The following is a 14441-nucleotide window of genomic DNA, read 5'->3' as shown; positions in this document are numbered from 1 at the left end:
ACCCAGAATGGCAAACAAAATATCATGAGACACACAGTCAAACGCTTTCTCTAGGTCAAGCTGGAGCACTGCGACGCCATCGTAAGTGATGTCACAGCACTCGAGCACGCACCGCATCGTGTGAATATTCGAACAAATTGACCTCCCTTTGATCCCACACATTTGGTCGTCTGCGACTATTTCTTTGATGACGCTTTGAAGTCTGGCTGCCAAAACCTTCATGAAAATCTTATAGTCGACATTGGTTAAAGATATCGGCCTATAAGATGTCACGAGCCTAAGTTTCTCCGCTTTGTCACTCTTAGGTATCAAGATGGCATGCGCTTTACCAAAAGAAGGCGGCAAAGCTTTGTTCACATACGCTGCGTTAAACAGGTCTGTTAGCAGGGGCGACAGTTCTTTCTTGAAGGTTTTATAAAAACACGCGTTCAGACCGTCAGGTCCGGGTGATTTGCCATTGTTCAAATCATTTATTGGTTTTTCGACTTCGTGTTCTCTTATATTGCCTTCTAATAGGTCCTTCGTATCGTCACTCAATCGCGGCATGCGACTGAGAAAGACCCTTTTGAACTCATCTACATTGGCTTCTTGATATGCAAACAGTGACTGGTAATACTCTAAAAACGCTCGGCTTGTGCTCTTATTATCGTCGACGAGTGTGCCATTCCACAAGATCTTATCGACATGATTACGTCGACCATGAGCTTTTTCAAGTCCAAGCGCCCTTTTGGTGGGCGTCTCCTCCGCTACTAATGCGTTTGCTCTTGCGCGCACAATCGCACCTTGATAGCATTCTTTGTCCAACTGTTCGATTTTTTCTTTGATGGTTCGAATATCTTGCTTATACGCCCTTGGCTCTTCGCACTCCAGCGCTATCAGCTGATTAAGTCTCTTTCGTAAGTCTTGTTCTTTCATTTCCCTCTCAAACTTTAAGCAGCTCGATCTTTCTATTGCTTTCATTTTTACCTTCTCCTTGAACCATTCCCATTTCTCTGCTATTGTTTCAATGATGATGATATATGTTGTTTTGTGGCGCAAGGGCCAGCTATGGCCAAAGAGCGCCAAGACGTGGTGTACTGAGTGAGCAATGGTATGATCAGTGACAGTGGATAGGTGTAGGGCGGCTGTAAAGGGGCCTAAAATCCTGCGCACTAAAGGTGCGTAAAATACAAAATACTAAGATCATGACAATGACGTGATAGGGGCGCAATGAATATAATATAGTATAAAAAAGTTGCAAGGGATACAAGGCACTACTGCCTCACAGGGACCCTTAGAAGCAAGGGCCTGGAGGAGGGTGCATTTCAAATATGCTGTCGCAGCGGCGTCCTCTGAAATGATGATGTATGTTGTTTAATGGCGCAAGGGCCAGGTATGGCCAAAGAGCGCCAGGCCGGTGTTAATAAGTTGACAATGGAGCAATGAATTGCGAAAGGTAGATGTGTCGTGGCTGTAAAAGGGCCTAAAAACAATCGCTGTAAAATGCGTAAAATATATATGTAATAAAATTATGGCAATGGCTAATGAGGTGCACTATGAAACGAAAGAACAAATTGCAAGATAATGATGATAAATGAGAATTTATCACTGATAAGTCTTTCAAAAAGCATTACTGCCTCTTCAGGCCCTTTGAAATGCAAGGGCCTGGAGACGCGTGCTATACAAAACTACTATCGCAGCGGCATCCTCTGGAGAGAGGATGCGCTATGAAACTATTGGGCAAATAACATGCAATGTAACATCGCTAAGAAAACCCAGGACAGCTTTGGTGTTAAAGAGGGGTTTGTCACCCAGAAACATAGCGGGATGGAGAGGGAGACAGTACCGGTACGCTAGAGGAAAGTGCCTTTTTCTCTCTGTTTCGGCTTCCCTGCACTCCACGAGGGCGTGGAGCACGGTAAGCCTCTTTCCACATCTACCACAGGTTGGTGGGTCATTTCCGGTTAAAAGAAAATTGTGGGTGCCGTATGTATGTCCTATTCTCAAACGAGAGAATAGGACATTAGTTCTTCGTATTTTCGTAACGGGATGCCAGGGACCTATCTGTGGCTTAACTAAATGGAGCTTATTGTTCGTTTCGGCATCCCACAAGCGCTGCCAGTGGCTTCGAAGATTATTTCTTAAGTAGGGCTTGAGGTCTGCGGCAGGGATAGAAGCTGTAGGGTTAACGGCTCGCGATGTAGTTGATGAGGCCATTTGATCAGCCAGAACATTTCCCTCGATGCCTCTATGGCCAGGCACCCAGCACAAAATAATATGCTGGTTAGCCATATATGCTTTGCACAGAGCAGAATACAGTTCAATGAGTACGGGGTTTTTGTGTCTGTGTAGAGTCATGATAGCTTTTACAACGCTTAGGGAGTCTGTAAATATTATTGATCGTTTGAGTTTTGACTTGCCTATATTCTTCACGGCTGATAAAAGTGCATAGGCTTCAGCCGTAAAAATGCTTGTTTCCGGGTGCAGTACATCGGACTCGGAGAACGATGGGCCGACTACTGCATAAGAAACCCCTGCATGTGACTTGGAAGCGTCAGTGTAAAACTGAGTGCAGGACGAGTACTTGAACTGGATTTCTAAAAAATGCATCTGGATATGTGCCTCTGGAGCGTCTTTTGTGACCTCTACAAACGAAGTATCACACTCTATGAGTTGCCACTGCCACGGTGGCACTGGATTTGCTGGGGCCATCAAATTATTTTCAAGTAGTGGGATATCCATTTCTGCACTAATTTTTCTTATACGTAGTGAAAAGGGTTCTCTTACTGTCGGCCGGTTATTAAACAGTGTGGCACTGGTCATATCATTTATGATTGAGAAGGACGGATGTTCCGAGTTCGAATTTACTTTTAGGAAATAGGCAAGGCTTAAGTATGAACGTTGCATGTCAAGCGACCACACGTCCGCTTCTACGTACAAGCTTGACACAGGACTTGTCCTGAAGGCACCAGTGGCTAAGCGGATGCCGAGATGGTGTACAGGATCCAGCATCCTTAGGGCGCTTGGCGTAGCGGAATGGTACACTATGGCGCCGTAATCTAGTCGTGTGCGTATGAGGCTCTTATACAGATTTAAAAGGCACTTTGTGTCACTACCCCAAACGGTGCGTGACAACACTTTTAGAATATTCATTGTTTTCATGCACTTGTTTCTTATATACTGTATGTGTGCCACAAATGTAAGTTTCGTATCTAGAATCACACCTAAAAATTTATGTTCTGTTTTTACGGCCACACGTTGTCCCTGCAACTCAATGTCAGGATCGGGGTGCAGACCCCTCTTCCTGGAGAACAGGACGCAGGTGGTTTTTTGTGGGTTAAGGCTAAATCCATTCTCGTCTGCCCACTTAGACACCTTGTTCAGACCAAGCTGAATCTGCCGCTCACAGACTGCAAGATTGCACGAGGCGAAACCTATCTGTACATCATCGACGTATGCAGAGTAAAACATGTTTCTTGGGATGTAAAGACGCAAAGAACTCATTTTTACGATGAAGAGAGTGCAACTCAGCACCCCGCCCTGTGGCACTCCAGTTTCCTGCACAAATGGTCTTGATACAGCATTTCCCACACGAACACGGAATGTGCGATTAGATAAATAACTTTCTATGACATTTAACATGTTACCACGTATACCAACGTGTGAGAGGTCTCGAAGTATTCCAAACCGCCACGTGGTATCGTAGGCTTTTTCCATATCAAGGAATACAGACAGAAAGAACTGTTTATGGACAAAAGCTTCACGAATTTGCGTCTCAATACGTATTAGATGGTCGGCGGTGGATCGACCCTCTCGAAACCCGCATTGGTACGGGTCAAGCAATTTGTTTGATTCGAGGAAGTGTATTAGTCTGCGGTTTATCATTTTTTCGAACAGTTTGCAGAGACAGCTTGTTAGTGCTATAGGCCGGTAACTTGAAGCAGACGAAGGGTCCTTGCCCTGCTTCAGTATAGGAATGACAATGGCCTCTTTCCAGGCAGAGGGGATCTTGCCGGAGGACCATATAGCATTGTAAAGGCAGAGGAGCGTTTTCTTTGTTTCTTGGGGAAGGTGTTTTAGCATTTGATAAACTATGCGGTCAGAGCCTGGGGCAGACTTGTTGCAACAACTAAGGGACGCATACAGCTCAGCGATGCAAAATGGCCGGTTGTATGCCTCGTCTCCGGTGCATTTTCTTTCTATTTTCTGTTTTTCTATGGTAGCCTTGTGTCTTTTAAATGTTGGCGAATAATGGGATGAGCTGGACACATGTTCAAAATGTGCTCCCAGGCAGTTAGCTTGTTCTTCCAGACTGTCGCCTTGTGTGTTTACCAACGGGAGTGAATAAGTTTGTAGCCCTTTTATCTTATTAACTTTCTTCCAGACTCTGCCCTCATCTGTATACGAGTTGATGCCTGATAAAAACTTCTCCCAACTCTCTCTCCTGGCCTGTCGACGCGTTCTTCTGCCCTGCGATTTTATCTTCTTAAAATTGACAAGATTCTCCGCAGTTGGGGAGTCCCGTAGCAAGCCCCACGCTTTGTTCTGTTTTCTACGTGCGTTCCGACATTCGTCGTTCCACCATGGGACACGGCGTTTGCAGGTCGCACCACTTGTTTTAGGTATACATTCAGAGGCGGCATCAATTATAAGAGATGTAAGATACTCGACAGCAGCATCAATTCCCAGCGAAGATATGTCAGACCACGAGATACTACTTGTCAGACTTTGGAATTTCTCCCAATCTGCTGTATCCAACTTCCAGCGAGGTGCCTGTGGTGGTTCGTTTTGTAGTGGTGATCTCAGCAGTATCGGGAAGTGGTCACTCCCGTAAGGATTTTTTATAACTTCCCATTTAAGCTCAGCAAATATAGACGGGGAAGCTACACTGAGATCAATGGAAGAAAACGTTTTGTTTGCGAGATTGTAGTAGGTGGGTTCCTTCTTATTCAGGAGACACGCACCAGAGGAGAAAAGAAATTGTTCGATTAGGCGTCCTCGTGCATCGATACGCGTGTCGCCCCACAAGCTGCTGTGTGCATTGAAATCGCCAAGAACGAGGTAAGGTTCTGGTAATTCATCTATAAATGACTGAAATTCATGCTTGTGTAAAGGATAATGTGGGGGTATGTAGAGAGAGCATACGGTTATGAGCTTACCCAGAAGTACAGCACGAACGGCTACCGCCTCAAGTGCCGTATTGAGTGGAAGTTGCTGACAGGCTACACTTCTGTCAAGTATGATGGCCACACCACCAGATGATGAGGCAGAATCCTCGCGGTCTCTTCTGAAAACAATATTTTGACGTAGGAAGTTGGTGTTTCTGGAGTTTAGGTGTGTTTCTTGAACACACAGCACCTTTGGATTGAATTTATTGATAAGTTCTTGGATGTCGTCTAGGTTGTGGATTAGTCCCCTAACATTCCACTGCATTATTGTGTTCATGTTTGAGGAAAATGAAAGGTGCTGTGTGTCTCAAAAGGGAGGAGAGTAACTTACTTTACAGAGCCTTTGTTAGGCCCTGTAATTGGTGTTTTGTCTTTTTTGGAGCGGTCGAGAGAACCTCGCCGCTCCATCGACGCTACTAGCGCCGTTTGGCTTGGACTGGTGTCCATAGCCTCTTGCGAGGCACTGGACACCCGCTCCAGAGAGCGATGTGTGCGTCGCGTAGACTTCATCTCGAGCGACGAAGTCTTCGTCCTCACCGGACCGGAGGTCGACAGGACCCCTGGGGCCTCTGCGGTGCCCTGGCTGCTGCCGGAGCTTGTAGAGGCCACTGGTGTGGACAATTTGAGAGATGGCAGGGCAGCGTTGGCTGCTCCCACCTTAGGGGCGGGTGGCGTTGGCCTCGGCACGCTAGGCGTGGTCCGGGCTGCCGCCAGATGCCGTTGTGGTGCCGCCCCCCGTTGCACCACTTCGGCGAAAGATGTTTTGAGCAAGAATAAAGAGGAGATACGTTGTCGTGCTTCACGGAATGTTATGTTCTCCTTCACTTTTACAGTAATTATTTCTTTTTCTTTCTTCCAGGCTGGACAAGCTCTGGAGTATGCAGGGTGACTGCCATCGCAGTTAGCACAATGTACCTCGTCATTATTGCAATCGTCAGAAGAGTGACCGGTTGTGCCGCACTTTGCGCACATAAGCTGCCCTCGGCAGCTCTGGGATGCGTGACCAAATCTTTGACATTTGAAGCAACGTCGCGGGTTCGGAATGTATGGTCGAACATTAAGTTTTACGTAGCCGGTTTCAAGAGTCTCGGGTAAAGTAGTTGAACTGAAAGTTAGTATTAAATGCTTTGTTGGGATTTCGTTGTCATTCCGTCTGATTTTGATGCGCTGCACATGGATTACCCTTGGTCCTTCCATCCATCCAGGAGTTCTTCTTCATTCAATGTCATTAGGTCTTCGTCTGATACTACACCTTTTACTGTGTTCATTGTTCGATGTTCGCTTACAGAAACAGGGATGTTACCAAAGGCTACGAGGTGTGCGAGTTTGTTGTATTGTTCCTTGTCTTTTAGTTCGAGGAGCAAATCTCCGGTTGCCATTTTTGTTGCCTTATACCCAGCTCCAATGGTCTCTTTTAGGCACTTGGCCACAAGAAATGGGGAAATTGCTCTAGCTTTCGTAGATGGTTGCTCACAGTGAAGGACGTGAAATTTCGGGAAAGTTTCTTTATTTTTGGGCCAGAATAGCGAGGTTGCGTCGGTGCGTACCCTTTTCGAGGCACGATCGGTTGTAAACGGGTTTGAGGATCCCATGGAAAGAAGTGGTTTATTCGGCAACGGCGTCTGCCACCCACCACGGAGCCCAACAAGGGGACGTGGCAGAACATGTAAACAAGTCTGCACAGCGCCAGCAGTATGCCGTTACTATAACCTAATATGGTATACCCAAGGTAGGACAGCCACACCAGGTTAACCCTTGCCGCCAGGAAAAGTTGAAGTGAATGGAAAAGATGAGAAGACAGGAAAGATTAAAAGTGATAGGGAAAGACGAAGATTGGAGAGAGAGACAGGAAAAGGCAACTACCGATTTCCCCCGGGTGGGTCAGTCCGGGGGTGCCGTCTACGTGAAGCCGAGGCCAAAGAGGTGTGTTGCCTCCGCCGGGGGGCCATAAAGGTCCAAACACCCGGCTTCGGCTCAACCTCCAGGATCCCCTTTTCCCCGGACACGGCTAAGCCACGCATGGTTAAGCGCGGGAGGGCCCAACCCTCTTGTGCTCGGGTACGTGGTGGCGCAACTCACCAAACGCCTGCTTGCGCAGACGCCCCTGCGGGGTGCTATTGTTTCAATACATTCATCGCTTACTTCCATAACGGCCTCATGAAATGCGTCTACAAATGGGGGCGTCTTTTAGTAGTAAGGCATTCATTTTCCATTGGTCCCAGTTAAAAGATTGACTCTTCTTCATTCCTATGGTACACATCACCAAGCAGTGATCTGAGAACGACACAGGTGCAACAGAATAACTGTGGCACTTTGGAATCATGTCCTGTGACATGTACAAGCGGTCTAACCGCGCATGGCTACTGCCTTGAAATCGCGTATACATCACTTCCCGCTCACCCTCCAGACACTCACACATCGTCTAGTTCACTTTCGCTTATCAGCCTATACAATATATGACTGCTTTTATCGCGGATACCACCATTATTGCATCTATCCAGAGCACTCAAAACACAGTTGAAATCCCCCAACAAAAGCATGCACTTTTCACTGCTAATATACTGAAAAAGATTCGAAAAAAAATAATGCACGTTCTTCTACCCCATTTGGCGCATATATGCGTATAACTCGGAATTCAACTTTACAAAACACAATATCGCAAATAACAATCCTTCCCGACTGACATGAAAACACACTTTGAACAACCAGCTCTCGTAACTTCTTAACCAACAGGACACATCCAGCGGACGTCCCTACCGCGTGGCTCACGACTGCATAATATCTAGTCGTGAAACGCCGCACCATGCTCCCGGTCTCTTCCTCCCCGTCTACCTTGGTCTCCTGGACAGCTAGAACGTCTATGTCTTGGTCAGTGACCAACCGCAGGACTTGACTTTGCCTACGGCTATCCGCCAAGCCTCGCACGTTTAGTGTGGCAATACTGAGAGACGGGTCAGGTGCCATACTGTACTAAAGAATGAAGTAGGCCCGGAGCATGGTGCTTACCTTTCACGACTAGCCCTCAACTAGCCGCCTCCGGAGCCGCCCGGCTTCCCGGCGTTGTTCGTGGTGTGCTGCGCTTTGTCCCCAGGCCTTCTCTCGGGCGGAACATTCGGTTTGGGTTTGAAACCCGAACGCCTCCCAAGAGGCGCTTTTGCCGGCGGCCCATCCCCGGTGCTGGATGCTACGTTATCCTTGTCTCCAGCGTCGTCTCGGGGGCGCTTGAAGGTTCCACCGAGACTAGCAGCCCGGTCACCGTCGTTGGCAGCCTCGCTCTGCTCCATTTCTGAATCGTCGTCATCACTTTCGCCTTTACTCGCACCTTCCTTTCCAAGGACAGCTTCCATGTCGACCCGTGCCGGTCCAGTCACTTGCTCATCAGCTTCGACCACCTTGGCTTCAGCGCTCTCCGGCACTGTCACGGTACTTGTTTTCGCTGGCGGCACTTGGTCTCCGGCTCCCTTAGCGGCGTCTTCAGCCTCGGCTGCATCCATCAGATTTTCGGCTGCCGCTTCACTCACTGCTCGGCCTGTCGCTGTTGCGTACGTCTTCACGCAGTCGGCGTCGACGTGCCCAAAACGTCTGCAACGGGAGGAGCGCGGCACCTTACCCTCTCGCCGGACGTGCCCAGTGCCCTGGCAACACAAGCACTGCATGGGCCGACCGCGACCGACCACCAAAGCGAGCTCTCCGCCGACGCGGACCTGATGTGGAAGGTCCCCTACTTTGACGCCGGTCTTCAGCTTGAGGAGCACGGTCCGCGTGGTAGAGGTCTTGTCCCCCATACCTTGGACACGCCACCTCTCCTGGCTTACCTCGTCCACGTTGCCAAAAGGCGCAAACGCCGCCCGGACGTCATCGTCGGCAACGCCATACAGCAGCCAGTGAAGCCGAAGCTTCACCTGCTGGTCCTGTGGGTCGCCGATGACGCACCGTCGTCCTTTCACTTGAAGTTCCTTCAGGGCCACCAGCCGTTTCTTGGTGGCCGCATCCTTAAGGGTCACCGCCCACACGTGATTGATCTCGTACGCCCCTATGCATACCCCGCAAGGCAGCAAGCCCGTCGGCAGTAGGGCGTCTCTGAAGTCCTCGACCCTGTATGGTCTCGCACGTACATCCCCGTGTAAAAACACGGTGTTAGTAGCCACTCGTCCTTTAGGCAGTTGCGGCAAAATAAAAGGGTAATCCTTCTCTTCGTCGTTGGTGCTGTTTCCGCGGCCAAAAGTGAGCGCTGTCGATGCCCCGGGAGAGGCCATGATTCACGAACCGTCACGCTCGGTGGCCGGAAGCAAAATGTCTGCGCCACTCTGCTTTACCGTTAATTCGTGTAAATTTGCTCATATTTGTAATAAACGATTTAGGCTTCTTACAGCGCGTAAAGGAGCCGTCGGGCATGAGTCCGATTCACGGCATACAATATTGCGCGCCGACATGAAATAACGCGCTGATTAGATATTTCTGTAAAATGTGAGAAAAATGAAAATATCTCTAGGAGAGCGTGGTTTCGATCCACGGACCTCTCGGTTATGGGCCCAGCACGCTTCCACTGCGCCAATCTGCTTTACTGTTAATGCGCGTAAATTCGCACACATTTGTAATCAACGATTTAAGCTTCTTAAAGCGCGGAAAGGAGGCGTCGTGCATCATAGCGATTCACGGCATACAATATTGCACGCCGACATGAAATAACGCGCTGATTAGATATTTCTGTAAAATGTGAGAAAAATGAAAATATCTCTAGGAGAGCATGGTTTCGATCCACGGACCTCTCGGTTATGGGCCCAGCACGCTTCCACTGCGCCAATCTGCTTTACTGTTAATACGCGTAAATTCGCACACATTTGTAATCAACGATTTAAGCTTCTTAAAGCGCGGAAAGGAGGCGTCGTGCATGAGTCCGATTCACGGCATACAATATTGCACGCCGACATGAAATAACGCGCTGATTAGATATTTCTGTAAAATGTGAGAAAAATGAAAATATCTCTAGGAGAGCGTGGTTTCGATCCACGGACCTCTGGGTTATGGGCCCAGCACGCTTCCACTGCGCCAATCTGCTTTACTGTTAATGCGCGTAAATTCGCACACATTTGTAATCAACGATTTAAGCTTCTTAAAGCGCGGAAAGGAGGCGTCGTGCATGAGTCCGATTCACGGCATACAATATTGCACGCCGACATGAAATAACGCGCTGATTAGATATTTCTGTAAAATGTGAGAAAAATGAAAATATCTCTAGGAGAGCGTGGTTTCGATCCACGGACCTCTCGGTTATGGGCCCAGCACGCTTCCACTGCGCCAATCTGCTTTACTGTTAATGCGCGTAAATTCGCACACATTTGTAATCAACGATTTAAGCTTCTTAAAGCGCAGAAAGGAGGCGTCGTGCATGAGTCCGATTCACGGCATACAATATTGCACGCCGACATGAAATAATGCGCTGATTAGATATTTCTGTAAAATGTGAGAAAAATAGAAATATATGTAGCAGAGCGTGGTTTCGATCCACGGACCTCTGGGTTATGGGCCCAGCACGCTTCCACTGCGCCACTCTGCTTTACTGTTAAGGAGTGTAAATTAGCTCACATTTGTAATAAACGATTTAAGCTTCTTAAAGTGCGGAAAGGAGGCGTCTTGCATGAGTGCGATTCACGGCATACAATATTGCACGCGGACATGAAATAACGCGCTGATTAGAAATTTCTGTAAAATGTGAGAAAAATAAAAATATATGTAGCAGAGCGTGGTTTCGATCCACGGACCTCTGGGTTATGGGCCCAGCACGCTTCCACTGCGCCACTCTGCTTTTTTTTTTTATTGCCGGTCTTTGACAATGTACAATGCACACAGTATAGAAACAGATATCACAAAAAGAACACCTACAAAACATACTGAAAAACATGAAAGCCATCCGCCCAACATGGACTGGCGTTGTCAAACTAAAATTCTTTTAAAGCTGTCAGAGGTTCTATCCTCGACAGCCAATCGGGTACAATATCTTGCATTTTCTTAATTTCAATGAAACGAGACATATTTTCTCGAAAATAAATACGAGCAGGCCTAGCATCTGGGTCGCAATGGTACCCAGCCATTCGTGCCCGCCATAAACAGTGGAGGCCATTGAGCATAATTAGGTCGTATGGATCCCCGTCCTCATTCTCAATCGGTAAGTACCTGATCCCATGCGGATTCAACGCAAACTCCTTCTTGATTGTGCGTTTTAGGACGTCCCAGAAGTACACCCCTTCCCAGCAATGCAAAAAGACATGATCTACAGTTTCAGGTTGTTTGCAAATCAAGCAGTGTGGGCCCCATGGTACAAGGAAGCCTCGTTCTTCCATGAATGTCTTCACTGACAGTGTTCCTGTGTGTAGCCCAAAAAAGAATGTTTTTGCCCCAGTAGGCACCTCCATTCTTTTCACCCGTTTAAGGACATTTTGTCCTGGTCCTCCACTGTATATCGCTCTGTACAATGGCACTGGAAATATATCGCATACATCTTTATATAATGCCTTTCTTTTCACGGCAGATAAATACTCGAAAGAAAAACGCACAGAAAGAAAGCGCACACTGTCGACTACTTCTTTAAGATAGCCGCGAATCGTTCCTGGCATACTATTAGTACTAATAATGAGTGCCGGCAAGGCGTCTCTTAACCTGAGCTGTAATACCGTACGCAGAAATGGATCACGCACATCTCGAAAAAACAAAAATCTATTGACAAGCTGTCGTACAAAAAGATGCGCCAAGCCCAGGCCACCTTCCTTCACCCGCCTGAACAGATTTGTTCGGCTACATCTTTCCCAGTTAGAGTCCCAGATAAAAACGGCTAACACTCTGTGCAATCTTTGCACATTTACCCTTGAACAAAACAACGTCTGCATGACGTACCACAACTTCGTAATGAAAAACAAATTACATACAGTTGCCCTTGCGAAAATGGACAGGTTGATGCCTTTCCACCTGTCTGCTTTCTCTGTTGTTTCTTTTATTTGGTTCGTCCAGTATTCCTCGCTATGTTTGTGACTGTCCAAGGGAACACCGAGATACTTGGTAGGGGTTTTCACCCAGCTCACATTCGCAAAGTTGTCCAGGGCCGAGGACCACACTCCGTGCCACAAACTGAGGGACTTATCCCAGTTCACTCTACTGCCCGTAAAATCACAAAACTGTTTCACCACGCGTATTGTTTCCGTTACGCTTTCTCTGTTTGTACAACACACGGCGATATCATCGGCATATGCTAGGAGCTTGACTTCTGTGGCTGCCAAGCTATAACCGCGTATTTGATCATTCTCAGTTATCGCCAAACATCGTTTCAATGTAAACTGCAAACAAAAGAGGACTGAGGGGGCAGCCTTGACGCACAGAACGCGTGACGTTAATGTGGGCCCCCAATGATTTATTCACAATTAAGCGTGTTGTGCAGTTTTGATACGTTAATGCCACTCCCTCAGTGATGATGGCACCTACATTAACGTGACCCAGAATGGCAAACAAAATATCATGAGACACACAGTCAAACGCTTTCTCTAGGTCAAGCTGGAGCACTGCGACGCCATCGTAAGTGATGTCACAGCACTCGAGCACGCACCGCATCGTGTGAATATTCGAACAAATTGACCTCCCTTTGATCCCACACATTTGGTCGTCTGCGACTATTTCTTTGATGACGCTTTGAAGTCTGGCTGCCAAAACCTTCATGAAAATCTTATAGTCGACATTGGTTAAAGATATCGGCCTATAAGATGTCACGAGCCTAAGTTTCTCCGCTTTGTCACTCTTAGGTATCAAGATGGCATGCGCTTTACCAAAAGAAGGCGGCAAAGCTTTGTTCACATACGCTGCGTTAAACAGGTCTGTTAGCAGGGGCGACAGTTCTTTCTTGAAGGTTTTATAAAAACACGCGTTCAGACCGTCAGGTCCGGGTGATTTGCCATTGTTCAAATCATTTATTGGTTTTTCGACTTCGTGTTCTCTTATATTGCCTTCTAATAGGTCCTTCGTATCGTCACTCAATCGCGGCATGCGACTGAGAAAGACCCTTTTGAACTCATCTACATTGGCTTCTTGATATGCAAACAGTGACTGGTAATACTCTAAAAACGCTCGGCTTGTGCTCTTATTATCGTCGACGAGTGTGCCATTCCACAAGATCTTATCGACATGATTACGTCGACCATGAGCTTTTTCAAGTCCAAGCGCCCTTTTGGTGGGCGTCTCCTCCGCTACTAATGCGTTTGCTCTTGCGCGCACAATCGCACCTTGATAGCATTCTTTGTCCAACTGTTCGATTTTTTCTTTGATGGTTCGAATATCTTGCTTATACGCCCTTGGCTCTTCGCACTCCAGCGCTATCAGCTGATTAAGTCTCTTTCGTAAGTCTTGTTCTTTCATTTCCCTCTCAAACTTTAAGCAGCTCGATCTTTCTATTGCTTTCATTTTTACCTTCTCCTTGAACCATTCCCATTTCTCTGCTATTGTTTCAATACATTCATCGCTTACTTCCATAACGGCCTCATGAAATGCGTCTACAAATGGGGGCGTCTTTTAGTAGTAAGGCATTCATTTTCCATTGGTCCCAGTTAAAAGATTGACTCTTCTTCATTCCTATGGTACACATCACCAAGCAGTGATCTGAGAACGACACAGGTGCAACAGAATAACTGTGGCACTTTGGAATCATGTCCTGTGACATGTACAAGCGGTCTAACCGCGCATGGCTACTGCCTTGAAATCGCGTATACATCACTTCCCGCTCACCCTCCAGACACTCACACATCGTCTAGTTCACTTTCGCTTATCAGCCTATACAATATATGACTGCTTTTATCGCGGATACCACCATTATTGCATCTATCCAGAGCACTCAAAACACAGTTGAAATCCCCCAACAAAAGCATGCACTTTTCACTGCTAATATACTGAAAAAGATTCGAAAAAAAAATAATGCACGTTCTTCTACCCCATTTGGCGCATATATGCGTATAACTCGGAATTCAACTTTACAAAACACAATATCGCAAATAACAATCCTTCCCGACTGACATGAAAACACACTTTGAACAACCAGCTCTCGTAACTTCTTAACCAACAGGACACATCCAGCGGACGTCCCTACCGCGTGGCTCACGACTGCATAATATCTAGTCGTGAAACGCCGCACCATGCTCCCGGTCTCTTCCTCCCCGTCTACCTTGGTCTCCTGGACAGCTAGAACGTCTATGTCTTGGTCAGTGACCAACCGCAGGACTTGACTTTGCCTACGGCTATCCGCCAAGCCTCGCACGTTTA

The 14441-nt window shown here is 47.3% G+C and overlaps 2 non-coding genes across 2 annotated transcripts; both read right to left on the bottom strand.

The window, feature by feature from the left end:
• Positions 1-10632: 10632 nt before the first annotated feature.
• Positions 10633-10704, bottom strand: Trnam-cau (transfer RNA methionine (anticodon CAU)). Its single transcript has one exon. It is a non-coding gene; the product is annotated as a tRNA-Met (tRNA).
• A 177-nt stretch (positions 10705-10881) lies between these two features.
• On the bottom strand, positions 10882-10953 carry Trnam-cau (transfer RNA methionine (anticodon CAU)). Its single transcript has one exon. It is a non-coding gene; the product is annotated as a tRNA-Met (tRNA).
• Between the last annotated feature and the right edge of the window lie 3488 nt (positions 10954-14441).

Source organism: Dermacentor silvarum, chromosome 1 (genome assembly GCF_013339745.2).
Source record: "Dermacentor silvarum isolate Dsil-2018 chromosome 1, BIME_Dsil_1.4, whole genome shotgun sequence".
Taxonomy (NCBI): domain Eukaryota; kingdom Metazoa; phylum Arthropoda; class Arachnida; order Ixodida; family Ixodidae; genus Dermacentor; species Dermacentor silvarum.
The sequence above is the reverse complement of the archived record's forward strand: the minus strand, read 5'-3'. Positions and strand labels throughout refer to the sequence as shown.